Raw genomic sequence first — 5,468 nt, 5'->3', positions numbered from 1 at the left:
CGGGAGTGTGATGGCTGGAGTGAGGTATCTGGAGTGTGATGTCTGGAGTGTGATGTCTGGAGTGAGGTGTGTGGAGTGAGGTGTCTGGAGCGAGGTGTCTGGAGTGTGATGGCTGGAGTGAGGTATCTGGAGTGAGGTGTCTGGAGCGAGGTGTCTGGAGCAAGGTGTCTGGAGTGTGATGTCTGGAGTGTGATGTCTGGAATGAGGTGTCTGGAGTGTGATGGCTGGAGTGTGATGGCTGGAGTGAGGTGTCTGGAATGTGGTGTCTGGAGTGAGGTGTCAGGAGTGAGGTATCTGGGGCGAGGTGTCTGGAGCGAGGGTCTGGAGCGAGGTGTCTGGAGTGTGATGTCTGAAGTATGATGTCTGGAATGAGGTGTCTGGAGTGTGATGGCTGGAGTGAGGTATCTGGAGTGTGATGTCTGAAATGTGATGTCTGGAGTGTGATGTCTGGAGTGAGGTGTCTGGAGAGAGGTGTCTGGAGTGTGATGGCTGGAGTGAGGTATCTGGAGTGAGGTATCTGGAGTGAGGTGCCTGGAGTGAGATATCTGGAGAGTGATGTCTAGAGTGAGGTATCTGGAGTGAGGTATCTGGAGTGAGGTGTCTGGAGTGAGATATCTGGAGAGTGATGTCTAGAGTGAGGTATCTGGAGTGAGGTGGCTGGAGTGAGGTGTCTGGAGTGAGGTGCCTGGAGAGTGATGTCTAGAGTGAGGTGTCTGGAGTGAGACATGCTCCAAAACCTTTTCTAGAAATCGCTATGCACGAATATTATATCTGTGTAAAACAGAACATATTAATATATAATATATGCACTACATTATATCTTGTAATGTTATATAAACTATTATATCTCTAAAGAACATATCATTCCCATATAAAGCTCTAAACTTTGCAATGATCATACATATTTTATCTGGGAAATACCTGCACCAACTTTCCTACACAGCAGTTTATCCCTGCCTCTATAATCTGCACTTGGGATCTACTTCAGTTCTCAACCTTGTATAGTATAGCTGGGTTTTCTTATCAATAGTTCGCTGGCTCAGGTCATGCTCACTGCCAGTTTGCAGCCTGGGGAAATTAGGAGGCTGCCATTTTATGCCTGTCAACACCATGTCAGTCTCTGCTACTGAAAGATAAGAAGCCAGGAGTTCGTCCTGCCTGAATCCATTGACTTATTTCTAAAACCTCTGTCTCCAAAATAAATAAAATTGGGCTTCTGGCTTGGGGAAGATACACGGAAGAGAAAAGAGACATAGGAAAGAAAATACTGGCAAAAAGAGTGGTCGGTAAAGAGTGAGGAAAAGTCAGACGCCAACAGAGTCATGGGCCCTCAATGCCCAATTGCCCGCTGAGAGCAAGGCTAATGTTCGGCGAGAAAAGCTGGCGAGAATTTTCATCTTAAAGGTAAAAGTAAGTCAAACTAATCGCCCGGTGAGAAAATGGGCATTGCATACTCATTGTCGGCGCTTTTCTCGGCGAGTAAGTGCAAAGTTAGCCAAATGGGCGGTCGTTACCGAAATGGACGGTAAGGAGTGAAATTTAGTCCGAGGCTGCGGTTGGGCCGAGGGAGGGGGGAAAACTTTTTAAAAATTTCATTTAAAAAAAAACACATACAAAGCATTCCCGAGACAGTTCTAACCCCAATCGCCATGTTAAAATTTTTAAAATAATTAAATAACCTTTAACTGACCTTTCTTTGCAGGGCCCCCCCCCCCCCACTTACCGCCCTGCTTAAGCAGCTTTTATAGGCCGGGTCTCTCGGTGTTCTGGATGCAGGCAGTTGAGGCCAAACTTACGCCCTGCGGTTGTTCTCGGCGTTGCCCGTGGGCGGACTGGTCCAGGCAGGCGACTTCAGATGTGGGCGATAACGTTCAAAAACTTACGCGGAGACTCTCGCCGGGCGGAAAACCAGCTGTACCGCCGAGAACATCGGCGACAATGAAGCCGAAAGTCTGACCAATGGACACCACAATGAGAATAGTCTCCAAGTATTGTAGGCCCGGAATCTTCAGGCCAGCAGCGGAGCAAAGGTGTTCAGCCCAAAGTGAGCTTGCCACAAAGATCGCGCGACCTCAGTGTCGAGAGTTCCGGGTTTTCCAACGCGTAGTTCAGCGGAAGTTAATGGGGATTCCCCCAGCGCGAGCTGCTGTGGTGTCAACCTGCTGTCAAAGCAGCCAATCAAAACACAGAATTCTCCTAGCCAACGAACCAGGAAGTGGGTAAGCCCCTTAAAATTCCAAATATTAACAAATGTTGGAGAGAGCAAAAGCAAAGATCATGTGGAGCAAAGGGCAAGCCTGAACTGCAAGTTCCGAGCCACACAGAGGAAAGGAGACAGAGAGAGGGACACGGAAAATAATTGCAGAGTGGGAAAGTGTTATATATGCAGACTACAGATATACTCTCTGTATAGTTGCATAAGATGGAGACTTGTTTACCTGCTGTACTATCAATAAAGTTTACACTATGTATATACTATGCTGGCACCACTAGGGGGTGTAACTGGTGGAGACTGGGGTTTCCTGCCCTGGTGGCAGGTGCTGTATAAAAGGGGAGCTACCATGCTGCTGCCTCACTCTGGAGGTACGAGTAAAGGACCAAGGTCACTACAGTTTGAGTACAACACATTGCCTCGTGGAGTCATTCATAAGTACACTACAGACATAATAGAAAGAAGCAAGGGAACAGTTGCAGAACAAAAAGTCTTCCATGGGAGTGAAGTCTGTAATTTCGGGAAATTTTTGTGCTCTTCGAATTTGCTATGGTCTTTTAATAGATTCCGAATATCTTTGATATATTAGAATAATTTTTTATATGGAAAAAAACTTAATGCTGCATTTCATCTTGACTGTAACAAATTTTCCAGCGGTGTGGAAATTTATTAGAAGTCCGTGAAAATGCATGTGGCACATACTCTACTTAATGCGACTGCTTGGCCACATAGTCAATTCAATCGAACTTTGTCCACTATCTCTTTTTTGACTGTTATTGGGGATAAGACTCCTTCAATATAAAGATTGTTTTTCAAAGTATTTTGTCCCCAACATTTTAGTTCAGTCTCGTTGCGTCATCCTCACCCCGAGACTCAGGGGGTTGGTAGCTAAGCTTTTGTTAGGCTCCGAGTAATGAGACCCTGAAACAGACCTCCATGAGTTGGGGTGCTGCTGAAGTTTAAACTTGGCACTGTTCCTCAGTGACACGACTATGCCTGGACTTCAGGAAGAGGAGAATGACAGATGAAACTCTGACCCCTACTGTCCTGTGTTTTGCACTTTTTGACGTACAGTGGGTAGCTCTGAGTCAAAAGGTTGTGGGTTCAAGTCCCACTCCAGAGACTTGAGCCCAAAAATCTAGGCTAGCTCTCCAGTGCAGTGCTGAGGGAGTGCTGCACTGTCAGAGGTACCGTCTCTCAGATGAGACGTTAAACTGAGGCCCCGTCTGCTCTCTTAGATGGATGTAAAAGATCCCATAGCACGATATTGTACAAGAGCAGGGGAGTTATCCCTTGTGTCCTGGCCAATATTTATCCCTCAACCAACATCACTAAAACAGATTATCTGATCATTATCACATTGCTGTTTGTGGGAGCTTGCTGTGCACAAATTGACTGCCACATTTCCTACATTCCAATAGTGACTACTCTTCAGAAAGTACTTCATTGGCTGTGAAGCGCTTTGGGATATAGTGAAATCTACAACATGCACTGCAGCAACTCGTCAAGGCTTCTTCGGCAGCACCTCCCAAACCCACAACTTCTACCGCCTAGAAGGAGAAGGGCAGCAGGTGCATGGGAACACCATCACATTCCCCTCCGAGTCACACACCATCCTGACTTGGAAATATATCGGCCGTTCCTTCATCGTCGCTGAGTCACAATCCTGGAACTCCCTCCCTAACAGCACTGTGGGAGCACCTTCACCACACGGACTGCAGCGGTTCAAGAAGGCGGCTCACCACCACCTTCTCAAGGAGCAATTAGGGGATGGGCAATAAATGCTGGCCTTGCCAGCGATGCCCACATTACGGAACAAATAATAAAATAAAAGTAAGGCACTATATAAATGCAAGTCTTTCTTTCTAACACATTGCATCATGGTCACTTTCTCGCGAAATAAATCAAAAGCAATGTTTAGAGCATGATGGAGAGGGTGGCCATCATCAAACCTTTGCCCTGGTACAATTTTGAAGGTCCTACCACAAAATTTACTTCACCTTCTTTGGTTTTGAACAAATTCTTGCTTTATCCAAGAAAGTTCACCGATAGAATGTATCTGTTAGCTCCTTGGCAATCTCCTCCAATAATGTATACCTGCACCAGTACATTTTGATTCCTTTCATTCTGAAGCAAGGATTAAGTCTCATGCCTTCAGGCAAGTAATTCCTCAATAAATCTGTGCTTGAAGGGCAAGGACACTGAAACACTTGCCAACCTGTGACTGATCATTTAAAAAATGCTCAACACAACTCGAGGCATCCTCTTTTAATGAAATATTTTATCCCATTGTAATGTGTTTGCTTCATGGGTTCTTTGCTTAACAATTCATAGCAACACATTGCTATTAAGAACTAGTTGGTTTATAAACAAAGGATTAACAATCATACTACACATTACCAGGAGAAATACCACCAACGATGTCTCCGCAAGATCCTGCAAATCCCAGGAGGACATACGGATCAACATTAGCGTCCTCGATCAGGCCAACATCCCCAGCATTGAAGCACTGATCACACTCGATCAGCTCCGCTGGGCAGGCCACATTGTTCGCATGCCTGACATGAGACTCCCAAATCAAGCGCTCTACTCTGAACTCCTACACGGCAAACGAGCCAAAGGAGGGCAGAGGAAACGTTTTAAGGTCACCCTCCCTGATAAAGTGCAACATCCCCACCGACACCTGGGAATCCTTGGCCAAAGACCACCCTAAGTGGAGGAAGTGCATCCGGGAGGGTGCTGAGCACCTCGAGTCTCATCGCTGAGAGCATGCAGAAACCAAGCGCAGGCAGCGGAAAGAGCGTGCGGCAAACCAGTCCCACCCACCCTTTCCCTCAATGACTGTCTGTCCCACCTGTGACAGAGTCTGTGGTTCTCATATTGGATTGTTCAGTCACCTAAGAACTCATTTTTAGAGTGGAAGCAAGTCTTCCTTGATTCGAGGGACTGCCTATGATGATGACACATTACCAGTTCATCCACAAGTCTCACAACTACATACCTCATTGTGGATGACCTAGATCCAACTGACTGGGGTTTTATTGAGTCTTGTGAACATTATGTGACTAGCTAAGCCACTCACAATGCAACAGCTCCACAACCCCCTGAGCATACTCACAGGTGCACACGTTTCACCCGTGTTTGCCAACTGCTCAATAGAGCTGTGCAATTCATGGTGAACTGTGTTATTTTTCTTATGAAAACCCTTCCACGGATAAAGTGAGGCGTACAGTTCTGTCCCCTATAGGAACATTAG

This window comes from Pristiophorus japonicus, chromosome 21 (assembly GCF_044704955.1).
Source record: "Pristiophorus japonicus isolate sPriJap1 chromosome 21, sPriJap1.hap1, whole genome shotgun sequence".
Classification (NCBI taxonomy): Eukaryota; Metazoa; Chordata; class Chondrichthyes; family Pristiophoridae; genus Pristiophorus; species Pristiophorus japonicus.
Note: the sequence above shows the minus strand (reverse complement) of the source record.